Source organism: Lepidochelys kempii, chromosome 4 (genome assembly GCF_965140285.1).
Source record: "Lepidochelys kempii isolate rLepKem1 chromosome 4, rLepKem1.hap1, whole genome shotgun sequence".
In the NCBI taxonomy this organism is placed as follows: domain Eukaryota; kingdom Metazoa; phylum Chordata; order Testudines; family Cheloniidae; genus Lepidochelys; species Lepidochelys kempii.
In genome coordinates, this window is record NC_136383.1 from 60,338,439 (window position 1) to 60,360,306 (window position 21,868).

The window sequence follows — 21,868 nt, forward strand, 5'->3', positions numbered from 1 at the left end:
TCTGCCTGAGAAAGTCTGGCTGGGAGGCATGGCACAGGCTATATTAAAAATGGAGACATTCACAGATCTGATAACAAAAACAGAAATTGAGTCTCAGACAGATAGGAAGCCTGATGAACTTGGTAAGAATTCTAAATACAGTCTAGCCATAGATTCAGGTAAAAGTGTGAATAAAGAAACACACACCTTTAGTTGGTTATGAATAATTATGTTCTTTTAAAGCACAGAATCAAACTGCACAGTTCCCTATTTACAGATAATCAGGCATTGACTGCAGTTGCATTGGTCTAAATTTCAAAGGCAATATAAATGGAACCATTAGTTAAATGTCACATGCTTGTGAGGTCTCTGGAAAGATGGAATTGAAAAGTCAAATTTAAGACTGTGGTAAACTTGCAGAGAAGACAGGACCATGTTTTTCTGGAATCTGTCAAGGACTACTGAAGATTGCTGTTTTTCCTTTTTCTCTTGCCACTCAGCTTCTCCTGATTTGTGGGGCAATATAATGCCAGTGCTTTCTTTGCTAGTCATAGGCTGTTGCCAGGGAAGACAAAAGTGTAAGACACCATCTCTAAAAATAAAAAAAAGTAAGTCACCACTCTGCTTTAACTCCTGTTACACAACCTATAAGGAAAGGCGGTCAATATTTCTCATTGCCAGTTCATACTTCACTGTACAGCATTATTCAGGTATTTATATTTTAATATGCATGCTCTGATTTATGTCTATGTGGTATCTTGTATTATTTACCTGGGAAATGGTAATGTCAAAAATTTGTTTAAAATCACCATCTTGAATGGTGTCTAGGAGTTGTTGGGCAGCCATGTTGGCTGCCCTTCTCTTTGGAACTTTGGCGCCCTTTTGTGTAAAGGCAGGAAAAGGACTGGTCAGGTAGTCACTAATCTGCCTAGAGATTATATAAGCCCCACACACAGGCTCTAGGGTGCTGTTCTCCCTAGCGGCAGCCCACGTTCTCAGATCAAGAACCGCGGGAAGATCTCCGAGAGATACCACCACAGCTACTTACCAGAGCAGTAATCCTGATCCTAATCCTGGTCCAGCAGTCAAAGGTTCGAGTCCCTCCTGCACTGCCAGTCATTCCCAAGTGCAGCGGTAGGTCTGGATCCAACATCTTGAGGCTGAGGCAGACAAACTTTGATCTGTCAATTATAAATACTTTTATCTGTCATTTGCAGAGTGAGAGTGTTCTGGGCTTCATGCTCATGCAAGCCATAGAGATATTTTATCTCTATACTTACCTTATGTTAAATAAAGCACCTTTTAGGTTTACCTTTCCTTGTCCGTTATCCTTATTTGCACAGAAATCAATTAGGTGATAGATCTCAATTCAGGGACAGCCGTACCTGTGAGTTCTTTGTAGGGGTCCATAACATCCTTAATTTCTCCCCCGATATTGATACACTGTAACCATTTGGTGACCACAGCAGGACCCCCGATTTTGGTTGCAGTGTTAATTAGTTATAGTTTATTCAGTTAAGGCTTTTTCCTTTTACTATTTACCCTCTTCATATACATCTTAATTGCAACACGGAGGGAGGGCACATAGCTCCTTCGGGATGCTGTCTGGTACAAGTTTCCTGGCTAGATATGTTCTGGAGAGTCAAGGTTTATACATTAGTTATGCCTGTCACAGGTCTGGAGAGTACTAACTCATGTCAAAGACTTCAGTTGGAGTCTCTCTCTTAACTGCCTCATGCTGAATAAATAACTTGTTAAAGCATATCAATAGTCTCTGTACAAGTTTGAGATTGGTACTGTGAAAACAAACAATGTTGCCCATTATATGCACTTTCCCTTATCATCCCTCATAAAAAGGAAAGACTCACCAAGATGTGCATATGCTGCAAGGGCCTGATCCTAGTATTTAAAGGAATCACAAGACAGCCTGGATTGTTTTGGGAGAATCAGAGAAGCTGGACATGCTGTGATACATCTGCAGTCATGAGAATTGCAGCCCAACTAAAAATCACTATTTAAGTCAGATGAGGCAGTATATATCTTTGACATCTGATTATCCATGAGAACTACTGAATAAAAAGAATTTGGAAGCTTCAATTCAATGTTGTTTGTATTTATTTTTAGAGCAATTATTGCTGTTGGCAGCTCTGACAGAGAAAAGGAATGACTCAGAATCAATATGTCCACAAGCTAAAGCAAACTGTTTACAAATAGAATAGGACACAGCCAGTTACAGCTGTGTAACCATCTCTCTGGTACAGACAAATCAGCACCAAAATATTGTGACTTATGTCCCACCAAAAACGGCTGCTTCTGTTTTTTTATTTGTGACAAGGTGGTCATATACTTACCTAATAATATTTTTCCTGTGAAAATGTTTCACAGAGATGTATTTCCACAAAAAGTTTCCAATCAAGAAGATTTTTGAAGCCAAGAGCTCTCTGGTCACGTCTGACCAGACAGAGGCCTAAATCAAAAATCTCAGGTTTTCAAACAGAATACAGCCATTTCAACAAGTTTCAGTTTCAGTGAGAAAAACAAAAAGTCTTTGAATTATTTTATTTTATTTTAGTTCCAATGCAGAATAAAGACACTCCAAAAATTGTCATGAAACAGACTTGTCATCCTTTGGACTGCTCTAGGGATGACAACAACCAACAAGAAGATTGACAACACATTGTCACTCTGTCAAAGCATGTGTGGAGTGCTAGGCAAATCCCAGAAAAGCTTCATTGGTTAAAATGGTCTTTAGTAGCATTACCCACCCCCATTTTAAAATTAGAACAATCTTCTGGGAATTTTAACTATTAGACCCATTGCCATTGGAAATATTCACATGCTTAGCTTTAGGCATATGATTAAATTTAAATGCTTCACTAATTCAAAGTGAGTGCCTTTGGCCCTTAGGACATCACTCAAAGCCCATTTACATGGGAGTATTTTCTCAATGATTGAAGAGGCTTTTAATAGAGCTATTTGAAAGTGTTAAAACAGGTGCTATTTAAATGGACTCAGTAAATGCTATGACAAAGCAAAGTGAACCAGCCACCATAAGGAAGAGTGACTGTAAGGCGTGGTCTACACTACAGAGTTAAGTCTACACTACAGTGTTTCTCCTGCTGATATAAGTTGCCCACTACACCGGCCTAATAACTCCAGCTCCGCAGGAGGCATAGCACTTAGGTTGACGTAGTGAGGGCTATGCAGTGTTAGTATAGGCACTGTGTTGACTGTTGCAGCTGGGGGCCCTAGATGGCTGGGGGGGGGGGGGCCACAATGCCCTATGTTAACAGTTAAATCACTGGCGAGGACACATACACACCACTGACAGAATGAGCGTGTGTGTACATGCCAAACCAGTTTAATTATGGCAGTGGCTGTACCTCAATGTAACTTTAGTTGATTTAATTTTGTAATACAGACTCGCCTTAAGAAAACATTTACCTCAGAGTATCACCTCATAGCAATTTTAGCATCACAGCCCTCTAACTCTGTTTCCCCACAACAATCTCCAGCCAAACTATTTTAAAATATTACTTCCCTTCGGGGGCTGGGGGGGTTCCTTAGATGAAGTCCAACGAAACACACAAAAAAAGGAACCGTTAGCCCAGCAAAGGTCAGAAGGGCCCAGGAACAACAGGCTGTCTCAACATCCATCAACCCAGTCCAGTTCAACCTCACCATCCTACAAAGGGCTCTAGCCAGCTAGAGTCCTTAAGCAGCTCCTGGTCCTCAACAAGGCTTCTTACCACCAGAAATAATCCGTTTGCTCACCTTTCCCTCAGCTGCTGGGCTTTCATCCTGTTAAGCATTGGGGGCCAAGATGTACATGGTTGGAGCAGGAATCAGAGTTGGAAGTCAAGCCCAGGATCAGAGCTAGAATTAGAGTCCAGGAGCAAGGATCAGAACAAGGCAGGGAAGCAGAGTCTAATATAGCAGTCAGGTAGAGCCCAGATAGGCAGACAACTTCCCATGCCGCTCTTTGGGTTTAAATAGGAAGCCCTGACCACTGCGGGTTAGAATTCATGTTCCTCCAATCAGGCCCAGGGAAACCTTCACTGATGTAACTTCAGATCTTCTGGTGTCTCCTGCTCAGGGCATTTGTAGCAAGCTGCTGGGTAGGAGCAGTGTGGTGTGAGTTGACTAGGAAGCCTCCAGACCCAGATTCAAGAGCTGTAGGGGTAATAACATTAAGTCCCCCACCCTACACAGATATAATAGCAGCAAAAAGCTGACTGGGCCAAGACTTCCTGATGCTTAAAGGGGCAGGCTGTCCTGTATGGTGAATCAATTAAGTGTTTGACTGGAATAAAAGGTGTGTTGGAGAATGTGTTCGTTAATGTGCTAATTAAGATGTTCTAAAAGTATAATATAGATGAAATGTGTTTTTACCTCATGCAAGCTATTCAAGTTTAAGCCTAAATTATCTCTTTTGCTTCATTATTCACAAGTTGCATGTGTAAAAGAATATCTGCCTTGTCTATGCTAGATTTTTAGACTGTTTGTTAGAACACATTAGCAAACAATTTCTAACACATCTTTTATCTTACTAAAGACAAACATTGTTTCAAGCAAGATTGGGATAAAGGGGAAAAGTCTTAACAGCCCATTCAATACTAGGACTATATATACACACACACCTTTTAAAGCACAAAAAAAAAGCAAAACATTATGGAAAAATTAGGGATAAGCTGGTGTCAATATAATGGCACATACCCAAAATTTTGAGTGTAGATTAATAACATGACACTTCAATGGAAAGTCAATGGCCACAGGTTTGTCTTTTACATAGAAGCTGTGAGCAAAATTCTGGTGGCTTCATGGTTGATCAATTGAAACTCTTTGAGCTTATTCTGATCTTCTGCTCTCCCAACTAATTACTGCAGGTTAGAATGAGGCAGGGCATGCATCTCATGTATGCTCAAGAGATAATTGCTCTCAAACAAGCAATATGCTGCACACAAGGGAATGTTGTTTAATTAATGTTCACCAGGTGGTTCTTAGACAACCACTAATGGAAAGAGCAGCACTAGTTGCAAGACCCAATTAGTGCATGTCATATTTCATGCTGCTGGGTTTCTTTCCACTTACAATTATTCAACAAAAATAGTCCCTGATATACTTTCAGGCTCTGCCTGGAATGTTGCAATGTGCTAGTTACCAAAGCAGAATCAATTTCTTAATACATTTTGTAAAATAGGAAAACAGCCTTGACATATCACTGACTCAATGCACAATAGATGCAGCACTATCTTATCTTTTTTAAAAAAAGATTTTTTACATTACATAAAATCAGCACAGATTTTGGCCTGCTGGAGTTCATGGGAGGGTATGAATACCTCACTGTTCATTTTGGGCCAGATTCTGTGCCTTACATCACACAAAGGGAGGAAGGATAACCCAGTGATTGGGGCAATTAGCTGGAAGATAGGAGACTCCCATTCAATTCCCTACTCTACCCTGGTCTTCTGGGTAACCTTGGGTAAGTCACCTTGCCTCTCTGTGCCTCCAGAGTCTCAGAAAGAAGATTGATACTTGTGGAATAAAACTGCTCATTGAAATGTCATGAAAATTACACCTTTGTGACTAAGCCAGTCACATGATACAGAAGTCATGTGAAGTCATTCCTTATTTCATATGCAATCTCACTGATTTCAGCTGGACTGCTCACAGAGTAAGGTACCACTCACCCTGAATAAGGGGAATAGAATCTTGTCCTTTGCTCCTAAGTGCCCGAGAAATTCCAAATGTTATCGTGTTGGACTCACACTGATCATTTATTTTTAAGTGTGCAAATCTTTTTTCCATGCAGCACCTCTATGTATCAGGACAGATGCATTGCCTGCAGGCTGTTCTACTCAAATAATATCCAAAACATATGACTGCACACCAGCCAAGTTACAGGAGGATAAAGGCAAATTTAGATTTAAGTGCAGAAAGCGGAGGAGCATGATTTTTTGGGATGGGACTGTGCCTGGTACCTGTTTGTGTTCTGTGCAGGGGAAGGGACTAGCAACCTTTAGCTCCCATTCCCCCATTTGCACAGTTCACAAAAACCTCTGGCCAAAAGACCATCTCCTGGCCCCTCTAATTGGACTCCCCACCCTTCGATGAGGTCATGTGATACTGAACTCTCTTCCTAGGAGAAAGGAGTGTGATATACCCCGTCTCCTTTTCCAGCTCGTAAGAGGATACTTGCTTGCTTTCTCTTTCTTTCTTTCTGATGAAGGTTTCCAGTCACAGTTCTCTTACATGATTGTGGTCAAAGGCTCACCAGCTCCTTCACTGTCCTCTTGTTTGGATTTTAGCATTTCTTTCCCCTTCTCCTCCCATAGGTACCTCTCTATACCATCTAGAGGGGTATAGAAGGGGAAAGGACTGGTAATTCCAAGTCTTTGTGCTAACTGTACTTTCTGATTAATGTTCAGGTCACTGTGCTGTCGCTGGGACACAGGGAGCTGAGTAATGAGGAGCACGTTCAGTATTGATTCAAACAGAACCATGTGCCCCTACACTGCTGTTGTCACTTCCATGGAGCCCAGTGCTCTGTGTTCCCAAATTTGGAAGCTTCTTGGTATCCCAAGTATCTGAATGGTTGTGAGGACACTCAGCAGAGGCTTTAAATATAAACTCTAGAGATATAAGCAAGTACAGTAGTATTAACAGCCTCCAGTCACTCCTTTATTCCCCAACTTCCAGAACCACCTGATACAACACACACACACCACCCTCTAAAAGTTTTAGGAATGGAAACCAAAGAGATTTTACTCTTCATTCTATATATAAACATAGCATTTACCCCTTGGCATAACCAGTAGGGGATCACTGAACATGGCAGGCATAATAGATAATGTACCCTTTTCTTGACATTGTGCCCCAAAGACACAAAAAGGCAACTGCCAACATTACAATAAAAAAGTGGTGGCAGGATTACATTACCCTATAACAGGGGTGGGCAAACTTTTTGGCCTGGGGGCCACATCAGGTATCAGAAATTGTATGGAGGGCTGGTTAGGGGACGCTGTGCCTCCCCAAGCAGCCAGGCGTGGCCCAGCCCCCACCCCCATCCAACCTCCCCTGCTTCGTGCCTCCTGATGGCCCCACTGGGATCTCTGTCCCATCCACCCCCCCGCTCTCTGTCCCCTGACCGCCCCCAGACCTCCCGCCCCAACTGCCCCCTGCCACCCCATCCAACCCCCACTCTCCTTCCTGACTGCCCCCCACAAGACCCCTGCCCCATCCAACCACCTCTTCTCCCTGACCACCCCCAGACCTCCCGCTCCTAACTGCCCACACCGTTGCCCCCCGCCACCCCATCCAATCCTCCCTCTCCTTTCTGACTGCTCCCGGGACCTTTGACCCATCCACCCCCCTTGCTCCCTTACTTCCCCCTGCCCCTAACTGCCCCCTGCCACCCCATCCAACCCCTCCTCTCCTTCCTGACTGCCCCTCCGGGACCCATGTCCCATCCAACCACCCCTTCTCCATGACTGCCCCCGGAACCCCTGCCCCCATTCAACCCTTCCTGTTCCCCACCCTCTGACTGCTCTGACACCTATCCACACCCCTGGCCCCTGACCACCCCTGCCCTCTATCCAACCCCCTCCCCTTCTCCCTGCCCCTTTACCACGCTGCCTGGAGCACCGGTGGCTGGCAGTGCTGCTGCACCAGGACAGACAGCCAAGCCGCCCGGCTGGAGCCAGCCACACACCACGCAGCACCAGGTCAGGCCCAGCTCTGCAGTTGCACTGCCCCAGGAGCTCGCAGCCCCGCTGCCCAGAGGATTGCACCGGCGGAGCAGTGAGCTGTGGCTGGGGGAGAGGGAGGACAGCAGAGGAAGGGCTGGGGGTGAGCCTCCCGGGCCAGGAGCTCAGGGGCTAGGCAGAATGGTTCCGCAGGCCAGATGTGGCCTGCGGACTGTAGTTTGCCCACCTCTGCCCTATAAGGTTGATCCTCTGGCACTGCCATTTGTGATGGCTAATGAGTACTAGAATAATTGAAGTCCAACAGAAGCACAGAAAAGATGCAAGAGGTGGATACAGACAGGTACATGAATGCAAGGAAACAATGAGACAGTACTGGTCAGCATGATAGGCTGTGGTATCAGCAGCCTAACCACTGTCAATTTTTTTTGTAGGCATCACAAAAAAGAAGAATTTTAAAGAGGGTTTTGAGGGTGGGTAATGAGGTCACTTACAGATGTTTATAGGGTGCTCCTCCCAAGCTGGAGGGGCAGCCTGGGAGAAAGGACCAGGGTTCTTGTTTGCAAATTTCACAAGTGAGTGATGGAGGCAGTGGGTGATGGACATCATGGGCTGATCAGAAGTGGGCATCCACTTTTGATAGTGAATAAGTGATAATAAGTATAGTGAGGAAAAGGCTGTGAAGGGCCTTGAAAGTTAAGACAAGCAGCTTATGTCTGATGATATATAGAGGAGAGGGTGATGGCAGAACGAAGCCAAAGATGGATTACATGGTCAAAGTGATGGATTAGAAAAGTGATCTTTGAAGCAGTATTCTGAATGGTATGAGGAGGACAAAATCACGTTTGTGAAGATCGGAGAAAAGAACGGTGCAGTTGTTGAGAGGTAAGAAAATGAGAGCTTGCACATGAATTTTGGCTTTCTGAATGCAGAGTTACATGGAAAGAATCAGCAAGATTTAGACACAGCCTGGATGTTGAGCCATAGAGAGATGTCTGAGTCTAAGATGATGCAGTTACAAGTCTGATAGTGGTGTGGTCCACTGCCATAGATAAAGGAAATAGCAGGGAACCAAGATTAAGAGCTTTGTTTTAGCCATGATTCACTTGAGCTGATGGCTAGACATGTACGAGGGGAGGCCAGTGAGACGGGTCAAGGTTTTAGTTTGGACAGAAGGAGACAAGTCTGGAGTAGAGAGATCTGTGATTTGTCAGAATAGAGATAATAGCTGAATGTGTGTTTGCAGAAATTACTGAGAAATCAGGTGCAGAGGGAGACAGGAAAGGGACCAAGGACTGTGCCCTGTGGAGTCCCCACAGAAAGTTGGAGGTTGCAGGCAGAGGATCTCCCGACAGACACAGTGAAGGAGCAATGAGAGGTAGGAGGAGAACCAGGGGAGGACAGAGTTCACAGAACCTAAAGAAGGACAAGATTTCAAGAAAGAGCGTGGTCCACGGAGTACTGGTTTGAAACTCTGGCTAGGAAGAATTCATAAGAGACATTGGTGAGAATGTTTCTGTGGAGTATAAGGAGCGGAAGCAAGATTGGAGAGTTTCTATGGTGCAACTGGAGGAGAGGAACTCCAGACAATTATTACAGATATGTTCAAGGAGTTTAGAGATGAAACGGAAAAGGCAGGTGTGGAGGTAGCTGGAGAGGCAAGTGAAGTCAATTACGTTTTTTTTTAAAAAATTGTTGAGACTAGATGTGAAGGTTCCTTCCCCACTCTGAACTCTAGGGTACAGATGTGGGGACCTGCATGAAAAACCCCCCTAGACTTATTTTTACCAGCTTAGGTTAAAACTTCCCCAAGGTACAAACTATTTTACCTTTTGCCCCTGGACTTTATTGCTGCCACCACCAAGCATCTACCAAATATATAACCGGGAAAGAGCCCGCTTGGAAATGTCTTTCCCCCCCAAATCCTCCCAAACCCTACCCCCCCTTTCCTGGAGAAGGCTTGATAAAAATACTCACCAATTTTCATAGGTGAATACAGACCCAAACCCTTGGATCTTAAGAACAATGAAAAAGCAATCAGGTTCTTAAAAGAAGAATTTTAATGGAAGAAAAAGTAAAAGAATCACCTCTGTAAAATCAGGATGGTAAATACCTTACAGGGTAATCAGATTCAAAACATAGAGAATCCCTCTAGGCACAACCTTAAGTTACAAAAAGACACAAAAACAGGAATATACATTCCATTCAGCACAACTTATTTTATCAGCCATTTAAACAAAACAGAATCTAACGCATATCTAACTAGATTGCTTATTAACCCTTTACAGGAGTTCTGACCTGCATTTCTGCTCTGGTCCTGGCAAAAGCAACCACAGAGACAGAGAGAACCTTTGTTTCTCCCCCCCTCCAGCTTTGAAAGTATCTTGTCTCCTCATTGGTCATTTTGGTCAGGTGCCAGTGAGGTTATTCTAGCTTCTTAACCCTTTACAGGTGAAAGCGTTTTTCCTCTGGCCAGGAGGGATTTAAAAGGTGTTTACCCTTCCCTTTATATTTATGACACTAGATCATGTTTGTATTGGGGGGAAAGAGCGAGAGGAGAATGAGGAGGTAAAGAGAAGAACAAGGAGGGGGATGAAAGCGATTACGAGGGAGATCAGGAGTTGGGATGGGGCTACAAGGGCAAGTGGAGGGGTTAAAGGAGGAAAGCAGATGAGAAATGTCTATGTTCATTCTGTCCTGGGCCTTTATACATAGATTGCTAATAGGATCGTTAATGCCAATTATATGAGTGATCTTTGTGAACTGGACACTTTCCCACTAGAATTTGGAGTGAGATAGTCTGATCATTTTACAGATGTCATTGAATGGCTATCAGACGGTAACGTTTGTCATTGCTAATATAAGACAAACTAGAATGGATCTACTGTCTTCATCCCTCGGTCTATCAAATTATCGATCCCTTAAATATCCATTTTTACTCAGCTGCTATTTTTTTTAAATTGTATTGTTCAGAGTTGTCACCCGGGGGAGGGTTATGGTTGCTATCTAGTCAGTTGACACAGAAAGCTTTCTTGAAACAAAGTTAGCACAGAAAACATGTCTTATTTTACACCTTCTGTTCTTGATTGCATTTCCTGCTCAGCCCTGCCATCTCCTTCAACATAGGCTACATTCACTTATGCCACCTTTCAGTGATTCAACACCATGTAATTTACATCACAATATGGCGCCTTTGGATTTGGCTCCATCAGACTGAGCGTAGTAGTAATCACAGCTTTTCCTTTTGTAATTCTGGCAAGTTAGCGGTCAACACTAAGAGTTGGCACATTTTCATTTGATTCTTGTGTCTCGATGACAATGTTAGCTAATATGTTTACTTTTACACAGTGCTTAATTTCTAAAGAAAGAGTGACTGGGGCTCAAGCAAAACAATATGGCATTTTCTGCAGCATGTGACCTTGCTTGCACTGTATGTGCATGGTCACACTGCATAGAGGATGCCGTTTTGTAGGACAAATTGGCATCCTCCACACAGCATGACCTTGCATGCGTTATACGTGTGAGGGCATGCCTTGTATGCAAATGTAGAATTGCATGCCTCACTAAACTCCACTAATTGATTTGTGCCAGGGATGAGCCCCAGCAAGTCCCAGCACAAAATAAACTTTGCCTTTACATGGATAGCCTAGATCCTACAGGGACCAAAATATCCATATTTGTGTTAGCAAGCTCTTTTGCAAATCTACAGGATGCAATATCTCTACCTCCCACTCAGTGACAACCTAGTTAAGACTTTAAATACAGAAAAACCCTGGCAAATGTATATTTTTTCCTCAGTCTGCATTTTGACCCAGCTCCAATTCTCACTGAAGTAAATGACAGCCTTTCCATCAACTTTAATAGGATCAGGATACATGTGTTAGGATAGCTGTCCATTTTTTACATATCAAATAGGTAGCACCAAGTGTAAATCATGATTTCATGGAGGGCATGGAACTGGGAAAATGCGCCCAAACCGTGATCTTTCAAGTATTACTTTAGTTTACAGTGCTGTGCACACGCGAAAGAGGAGACTGCTGTTCACATGGATGAAAGAATGGAGTTCAGTGTCCAAACTTAGTCAACATCGAGGACTGCTGCTGAAATTCATTCTGTGCATACTCACCAAGTTTGCTGGTGAAATTCTTTCAGTGCAAACTCCATGAAATTCAAGACTTTGCCACTTACACAGTGATGAATTTTCTACAAAAATAAACAAATAAACTGTGATTTACACAGGGCCTTAAGTACGGGATCTATTTCAAACTCAGAGCAATATTAATGAATACAGTAAAAAAAAGAAAAAAAATATATCACTCATTTTTCTTTTACACTGTTTGTACTTGTAACCCTGGCAACTCAGCTGTCAAAATAACAATGGGGACTTTTCAAAAAAATTCCATAGTGTCTCAGTTGCAACAGTACCAAGTATGTGCCTTTAATGGGATGTGTGGTTTCCACAGTGACCAAAGCAACATCATCTGCTGTTTGTCAGACCATGTTGTGTGACACCTGCCTCCGCTTTGTGGTATTAAAGCAATGGATTCAAATTGCAGTATTCTGGCACACACAATTATGTTTTATATGAAAACATAAAATATGGACTTTATTATATATAACTCATTTGTAATTCATTCTTCTAGGTCACATTTGTTACTCCCCATGATCTCCTGGTCCTCCTCCAATTTAGAGAACTATCACTAACAGCCAACTCCCATTTGTCCTATTTATCGTACAGGCCTAGTCTGATTGTCTTAAATGAGAATGCATGCATGATTACAGGGAGTATGAACACCAATATACTACTGAAAGTGAGAAAATGTCTCAAGACCTTTCATTGCTTGAGCTGTATTTTCATTGCTTGAGCTGTATTTTCATCATCAACAGCAGTGCCTAAGGGTGCCAATCAGAATGGGGGATCCATTGTGCTAACACAGGCACCTTAGACAGAGATTCACAACACCTGAGTTGGGTGCCTAAGCTCCTGTGCAGTGAATGGGGAGAGACAGGCACCTTAGATAGTGATTCACAAAAACCAGCCCACTAAGCAGGGAGCCACCTAAGCTAGCCAATGGGAGATGCTAAGTAGAGGGGTGTGTGCGATAGGATGCAGGGAGGCACCTATCTCTGCTTGGGATTCTCAGCTACTAACCCTGTCTTGGCTACATTGTTAGCAAGATGCGTGGGTGTAGGAGGAGCAGGCCCAGCTTAAAGAGTTTTGGAGCTCTGTGTACTATGGAAGATGGGGGTCCCCACCTTTTGTAAACTAGATAGCAAAGCACTACTGCCCCATGCAGACTCAGACTCTCCTCACCTCACACAGAGACCCGCTCCCCATCTCACACCACACAGACACCCAAATGCCTCTTCTACCCCGCATATGCTCCAACAACCCTCCACCAGCCCCCACTTATCCTGGCAGCCCCAACCCACATCTTCAAAAGAGCCTTGACATACATCCCATTCACTGCAACCCCCCAGCACCTCAGCTCCCCACTCCTCACCCCCTCCCACTCTCCCCTCTGCCCTTCCCCTGCAGCCCCCTCAACATTCCCCAATCACCCCATAGCTCACCAACGATTGACCCCAAGCTCCTCACCACTCCCCCTAGGACATTCTTGGCCATGCACCAGCACCCTCCAACTCAATGCTCCACTCCCATCCTGGGCTAGGGTTGCTCTTCTTGATTCTAGCTGCCCAGCTTTAGGGGTGGAGCAATCACACAAGTTGTAGAAATACATTGGATAGGTTTATATTCTTGCCTTTAAAGACACATACTGTTTGCTTATCAGATATGTCTGCTTACTTTCGTTATTGGTCTGATTTTTTTAATTCAAAAATAACTTTAAAATACTCCTCTGTTCTGTCTTCAGTCATTTCTATTATAAAATCTAATTGTGAGAATTAGTACTCATCAGTAACTTTTAAACTTGAATAAGTCATAATAGTTGCAATCAATGGTCTTCTCTAATTAAAGCTACAATTATTTTACATTCCCAACTGACACATGGAAATTTCTTATGCCAAATTCTATATTAACATACACTCTGTACAACCCCATCAAAGTCCGTGCAAAATATGGCTCTCTGAATCTATTTAATTTTTGAAGTTGACTATTATGGTATGTTTCATGCCATGGTTGAGATCCAAAGCTCAAGATTTGGGCTAGATTTAGACCCAGAATAAGCAGAGGATACTCCTTGGAGTTCATTGACTCCAAGTCAAAGTTTAGTTTCTGTATCTAATTCACTTGTTGCTATTGATGTATGTTCTATACCCTTGTGGTTTCAAGTTCCTTTTATGGTAAAATAAACACTGAAATAACACAGCAGCTAAAACATTCAGCTACAGTGGAGAAAATATGGATATTAATAACATGTACTGTGTTTTGTTTTTAATAAAGATTATTTTCCTTTGACTTATTAGATGCAGTGAGTTCTGTTCCTTATCTGGTGCCTTTCAAGTAGGCTATGAATATGATTATCATATGTCACAGCAAATGCAGCAAAATTCCATAGAATGCAATTTTTCTGTGATTCCATAACACACCACAAATTTTATTCAGTGCTCTTCATGATAAGAAGTGTTTAATTTCTCTACTTCAGTAATAGTCCTTTTGGTAACTTGTAGTCACTTCTTTCCACAAAACCAAGGTAATCTATGCCTACATTGTTTAACACCACTCTTAGTGTCCTGTTTTCCTCACAGCACTATTTTAGTCAGGTATTGCCTTGGAGATCTTCAATGATCTAACCAGGAGATCTTCAATGATCTAAAACTCAAAACAGTCCTACAAAAAGTGGAAACTCAGTCAAATTACAAAGGATGAATATAAACAAATAACACAAGTATGTAGGCACAAAATGAAATCAAACTAGCTAGGGACATAAAAATATTTGTAGAATGTTTTCTGGTTTCCATTAGAAGCAAGAGGAAGATCAAGGACAGAGTAGGCCCGTTACTCAATGAGGGGGGAAAGACAATAACAGAAAATGTGGAAATGGCAGAGGTGCTTAATGACTTCTTTGTTTCGGTTTTCACCAAGAAGATTGGTGATGATTGGACATCTACCATAGTGAATGCCTGTGAAAATAAGGTAGGATCAGGGTCTAAAATAGGGAAAGAACAAGTCAAAAATTACTTAGACAAGTTAGATGTCTTCAGATCACCAGGGCCTGATGAAATGCATCCAACAATACTCAAGGAGCTGACTGAGGAGATATCTGAGCCATTAGCAATTATCTTTGAAAAGTCATGGAAGATGGGAGACATTCCAGAAGACTGGAAAAGGGCAAATACAGTGCCCATCTATAAAAATTGAAATAAGGACAACCCAGGGAATTACAGAGCAGTCAGCTTAACTTTTGTACCCAGAAAGATAATGGAGCAAATAATTAAGCAATCAATTTGCAAACACCTAGAAGATAATAAGGTAGTAAATAACAGTCAGTATGGATTTGTTAAGAACAAATCGTGTCAAACCAACCTGATACTCTGTCAAAGAAAGCTAACTTGTGGGTAGGGGGGAAGCGGTTGATGTGGTAGATGTTGACTTTAGTAAGACTTTTAATACCGTCTTCCATGACCTTCTCATAAACGAACTAGGGAAATACAACTTAGATGGAGCTACTATAATGTGGATGCATAACTGGTTGGAAAATCATTCCGAGAGTAGTTATCAGTGGATCACAGTCATGCTGGTGGGGCATAACAAGTGGGGTCCCACAGGGATCAGTTCTGGGTCTGTTCTGTTCAATATCTTCATCAATGATTTAGATAATGGCATAGAGAGTACACTTAAAGTTTGTGGACGATACCAAACTGGGAGGGGTTGAAATTGCTTTCGAGGATAGGATTAAAATTCAAAATGATCTGGACAAACTGGAGAAATGGTCTAAAATAAACAGGATGAAACTCAATAAGTACAAATGCAAAGTACTCCACTTAGGAAGGAACAATCAGTTGCACAAATACAAAATGGGAAATGACTGCCTAGGAAGGAGTACTGCGGAAAGGAATCTGGGGGTCATAGTGGATCACAAGCTAAATATGAGTCAACAGTGTAACACTGTTGCAAAAAAAGTAAACATCATTCTGATGTCTGGGCTCTATGTCACTCCTCTCAAAGCCCTAAGCATAGGAGGCATGACATAGAGGAAGGGGTGTGTCATAAATATAAAGGGAAGGGTAAACACTTTTAAATCCCTCCTGGCCAGAGGAAAAACCCTTTCACCTGTAAAGGGTTAAGAAGCTAAGATAACCTGACTGGCACCTGACCAGAATGACCAATGAGGAGACAAGATACTTTCAAAGCTGGGGGGGGGGGGAACAAAGGGTCTTGTCTGTCTGTGTGATGCTTTTGCCGGGACCAGAGCAGGAATGCAGGTCAGAACTCCTGTAAAGAGTAAGCAATCTAGTTAGATATGCGTTAGATTCTGTTTTGTTTAAATGGCTGATAAAATAAGTTGTGCTGAATGGAATGTATATTCCTGTTTTTGTGTCTTTTTGTAACTTAAGGTTGTGCCTAGAGGGATTCTCTATGTTTTGAATCTGATTACCCTGTAAGGCATTTACCATCCTGATTTTACAGAGGTGATTCTTTTACTTTTTCTTCAATTGAAATTCTTCTTTTAAGAACCTGATTGCTTTTTCATTGTTCTTAAGATCCAAGGGTTTGGGTCTGTATTCACCTATGAAAATTGGTGAGTATTTTTATCAAGCCATCGCCAGGAAAGGGGGTGTAGTGCTTGGGGGGGATATTTTTTTTGGGGGGAGACATTTCCAAGTGGGCACTTCCCCTCTTCTTTGTGTAACACTTTGATGGTGGCAACAGTTAACCTAAGCTGGTAAGAATAAACTTAGGGGGTCTTTCATGCAGGTCCCGACATCTGTACCCTAGAGTTCAGTGTGGGGAAGGAACCTTGACAGGGTGTGATTAGCTCAGATAAACCAGAGAATCTGGGTAAAAATATAGCTTAGCCATAAGCTTTCCTTGTCATCTCAGTTATGTTAAATTTGTTGAAAGTCTAGTTTACTCAAAGGCCCACATCACACATGTGAGCCACCATCCTTCATCTAAAACTGAAGAACATAACTACACTCCTAAAATAGGTACACTGCTCTTCCCTCCCCCCCCCCCACCGCCTTTAGCACATTTTTCTTCATTTATTTATTTGTTTTTTACAAATTTTTATTTTGTTTTATTTTTGGTTGGGTAAGTGTTTGGGTAGGTGAAAGTGTCTTTTGTGAGTGACATTCTTCTGGTGGAAAGGCTTTTTCGAGAGGAAGGTTTTTCAGCATTTCTGAAAGATAGCCAGACTCTGGACTCACCTAATCTCTTCTGGAAATTCATTCTAAAGCCAGATTCTGTGGACCAAGAATGTTTTGTCCCCAGTTCTCATGTGTGTCATCTTAGGCTTTATGCTCCGCACTGTCTCAAACAAGCACAATTGTCTCAGCAGTTCATAGGCTGAAATAAAGTCTTTCATCTAGTTGAGACTTGATCCATTAATTATAAGTGCCACTGCCAAAGCAGCAAGCCTAACTGGCTATAGAGGAGCTCCTGGAAGTTTTAATTACTTTTCATAGTTTCTCTCTTTTTTTCTTTATTATTGGTTAAATTGATCAGTGTGTTGCTAACAGACGAAAATTCCTTTGAGAGAAAAAAAATAGAATATATTATTTACACTGCAATGAACCAGTCCTGTAAAGCACTGAGTGCCCTGTAATCCCATTTATATCCATAAAGTTTGTAATCCCTGTCATGCTGTCTCGAGTGGCTCATGACTGAGAGTGCCTACCTCAGAGCAGACTGTAAAAAACAGGGCAGCTACCCCAAATTAGTGGTGTGTTCTATAATTAGATTTCACCAAGTCCACAACACATGTGAACTCCAGGATCATTATAACAGTTTTACCATGTAGTCACACACAGTCCCCTACTTATGCTAAACCAGTGGTTCTCAAACTTTTTTTTTTGCGGACCACTTGAAAATTGCTGAGGGTCTCTGCTGACCACTTAATGATCTTTCCAAATGTTGTTTGTACCATTAGCTAACTATTGTAAAGCGCTTTGGATAAAAGCACTTATATATATATATAACACCTTAATAATTATTTTTTTATTCTACAAATAAAAGCACACAACTCACATTTTAATATCAGTAGTCTTTCCTTTCTAATGCGACGGATGTGCCCTCTCTCCCCTGCTGCGGCAGCCCCCGAGCTGAGGCTGGGAAGGAGGGGGGGGTCTTTCCCTCTCTCCCCCACCGCAGCAGCCCCCGAGCTGGGGCTGGGAAGAAGGGACTCCTCTCCCTGGCAGCCGCAGCCACCTCTTTCTCTGAACACTGCAGCCCTGCACGTCCCAAATTCCCCCACCCCTCTTCTCACCCCACTGCCCCCTTCCACCTACTCCTTTTTTACCCCAAGGCCACCACCTCACCTTACATGTGCGTCTTCTCCAGGGTCCAGGCACCTAATTAGTGGAGCCATGCCATACCTGAGTGGCTCCACTAATTAGGTGGGTGGCTCTTCTTTCTCTCGTGTGCAGCCACCCAGGTGCACACCTTAGAGGGAACTATCCACGGACCACCTGAATGGAGTTTGCGGAACACTGGTGGTCCACGGACTCAGTTGGAGAACCTCTGTGCTAAACTGTCTGTTTGATCTTGTATTTAGCTGTGACACTGATTGCCTCTCTCAGGTCTGAGGAAGAGCTCTGTGTAGTTTGAAAGCTAGTCTCTCTCAACAACAGAAGTTTGTCCAATAAAAGATATTACCTCACCCACCTTGTCTCTCTAATATCTTGGAACCAACCCAACACAGTTACAACAGCACTGCAGAAGCAGAAATCAGTAAGTATACTGGGTTATTTCTTAGGTCTTGCCTTAAAAATATCAAACTATGCACTGATATTAATGGACAAGCATTTTCTTTGGTTTAGTTTTGTAATCTGTATCAGATTTCCCAAATTCACACAGAACTGCAGAACAGAAGAAATATTCACTTCAAGCCATGAAACTGGTGTTATTTTTAGGTATCTGCAAAACAATCAGACTATAAGAATTTTAGCAGTTTGACCCTTTGAAGATTTCCCAAATAAGAAAACTTGTGATCCAGTTTTTCAGCACAAAGAAAGCAACATTTCTCCCCCACCTCCTCCCACTCTATTTTACTTGGCTTAAATTTCCATAGGAACTTCTCTTTCCCACAGCGTACTTTGAAATTACTGTGAGAGAACCATTCCTTTTCCTAATGGCCAATAAAGTTCACTGACCATTTAATAAAGGCCAATGACTGGCTAATTGTGGATCAATAATTTTTTTTCAGTAATTGATAGACTACGTGATGATGATTATCACCAAATCTGAGAATAAATTTTATTATGCAATATCCTAAGGAAATGTCCCTAGAAACAGCCTGCCATCCATACGGGAAAGAAGAAATGGATAAGTTTGACAATGTAGCCCATTGCTCTTTCGACATTTACTGGAGGACGTCCCACTGATCTGCATGGAACGGCTAGAGAGGCACACAGCACCTCAGAAAATTAGGAACTAAGTTTGCTATAGGATAGATGGAGCGTTTGCAAAATACAAGTGTAAGCAGAGTCAGGATGAGCTCTACCCTGACATCTGGTGGCGAGTCATGGTGGGTTGTGGAAAAGAACTTCAGGGGCTGATCTCATTTGCATAGGCACACCCACCCTGCCTAGATGGTCACTTTGGCTGCTGTAGGAGCCCCAGTTTCTCTGTTATTGGGGCAGGAATAAACCGTTATTATCCTGATTATGTGAATCAAGGACAGTGGAACTGTACTTGGCCTTTTGTTATGATGGAGGGACTCACCATCAACAAAGCAGCACTCACTAGGCAAGGGTCATGGGTTCCAAAACCCAGTGAATGGAGAGAGGCAGGGGACAAGTATTAATACTTGGTGGTATGGGCCCCCTGGTGAGGGCCTTACATGCTTATTGCATTTCCTCCTCTTTCCACTGTAGAATATCATAGCTAATTTTGATTTTATTAGGAATCTAGTTACAGGCTGCTGAGCTGAATTCACTTTGGGCCAACAGTGCACCAGCACTAAGGCTCCCCTACTTCAAGCTAAAATCACTAAAGAGCTAAACTTACTAAGAGCTGAAATCACTGAGTGTTGTGTTAAGTAGTGGGGGAAGATATATTGCGGAGCAGTTTGCGGGATGGCTGGCAGAGGAGAGCAGCTGGTGGAGCAGAGCCATTTGTGGGATGGCTGGCAGAGCAGTTTGTCCGATGCTTGGAGCAGCTCATGGGGGTGACTGGCAGAGTGGAACCCCATGGAGAGGTGGGGCAATCCGCTTTGGACCACATAAGGTGCCCCTTAAACCATGCCCCCCCGCCATCTCCACCCAGGTTGGGAAGTAAAACTCTGCAGATAAACTTTCGAACTCTGGAGCTGCCCAGAGACCAGGGACAGAGACTTTTGGGTTGTTGGACTTTTGGGACTTTGGGTGATTTTGGGTTGCTGGACTCAAGCACCAAAGGGAAAGGACATGCCCCAATTTGCTTGGGGTGGGTTTTTTGCTCATGGGTTGTGTTATGAATCCTGTTGGTGGTGTTTCCCCAACATAATACCACATTGTTTCTCTCTGTTATTAAAAGGCTTTTTGCTACACTCAGACTCTGTGCTTGCGAGAGGGGAAGTATTACCTCTTGGAGGCGCCCAGCGGGGTTGGTATATTTGTCCCAGGTCACTGGGTGGGGGCTTGAGCCGGTTTTGCATTGTGTTATTGGAATGGAACCCCTAGATATTGAACCCGGCCCTTGTTGCTGCCAGCTCTGAGGGGCAGAAGGGTTACACAAGCAAGCACAGAAATATGAACCTTGAAACCCTTCTGGTGCTGAGCACCTTCTACATATTGTAGAGGGCCCTCAACTCACACTGAAGGCATTTAATACCTCAATTCATCATAAAAGTTTCAGTGCTTCTTCTCCTGTACTTGTCTTTGTTGGGTAAAAGTCAGCCACACAGCCTGCCCCTGGGTTGCAGGTGGATTTCACCCCTCAGCCCTAGTGTGAGACACCTGTATGAAGTGTAACGTTTCTGGCTTTGAGGGGATATCTGAATATCACCATACATAAGTCCATGATCAGTTTACAAAATTAATCACATTTATGAAAAACAGTAATAGGAATTATGTTAAAAACTTTCAATAAACATAATCAAGTGTGAAGTCTGAGTTTACTTTTTAATAGTCTATATGTACATTCACGGTATAACTGAACTACACTTTAGGCTGAAAAGCAGAGCCTAAGCCTTATCTGAGCTTCTGTGTTTGGGTTGGCAATTTTACAAATACAAAGGACTGAAGGAGCAATTTTGCATATGCAAATACATGATTTCATTTAGATATGTAATTGGGAATAAAAACAGGCCAGGGTTAAGGTCTGCATCATCTGGACCTCCATACTGGAACTACTCATGCTAGTAAGCATGAGGCTTGGAAATTAGTATGTTTAGGATCACTCCCTAAATCCTGCACTGGCAAGTCATTTAGGCCTTTACACTCTCTAATTTCTATGATCTAGAAATTTGCCAGTTGCTAAAAAATGAGCAGTACTTTGGTTCATCAAGAAAGGTATTCTGTCTCCAGTACGGGCAATACTGGAGGAAAGCAGTCTTCCTTTCCTCTAACCAAACCTGATGGTGTGAATCTTCACACCAATAGTCTGTCTTGTAGATACAGCTTTAATTTTCTAGCAACACTGTAGAGTATGCACTCAGATAACTGTTTATTAAAAACCTATACCCTTACTTTTTTATTTTTCATTGTAAGCTTTCAATAGGCTTGGACCATCAGCCAGTCATTAATTTCCAGGAAATACCTTTCAACTTGATCACTGTTCCATAAAATTATAATGCAACAATTAACTTTGCCTATATGTAAGGGGACTGTTGCCCCCTTACTAACATTCAGTGGGGGGGTGTTTTGGTTGGCTAGCTCCCAGTACTAAAAGGGGAAGGGTCTATGGAAAATCAAGACCCTGAGACTGATAGTCCCCAGGAACAATGGGGAGAGGCCAATAGTCCAGGTCAGCCTGAATGACAAGGCGGGCAGGCTAATCAGAGAGTCAGGAGGCCAGGGAGGTCCTGTCCTCCACCTGAGTTGGATTTGCCTGGGTCAGACAGAGTGGGGCCGAGCTAAGGAGA

The 21,868-nt window shown here is 42.8% G+C and overlaps 1 long non-coding RNA gene across 1 annotated transcript; it reads right to left on the bottom strand.

The window, feature by feature from the left end:
- Positions 1–215: 215 nt before the first annotated feature.
- LOC140909975 (uncharacterized) lies at positions 216–11,887 on the bottom strand. Its single transcript, XR_012158394.2, has 4 exons — positions 11,809–11,887; positions 3,754–3,855; positions 1,028–1,160; positions 216–571 (listed from the first exon to the last, which is right to left on the bottom strand). It is a non-coding gene; the product is annotated as an uncharacterized LOC140909975 (long non-coding RNA).
- Between the last annotated feature and the right edge of the window lie 9,981 nt (positions 11,888–21,868).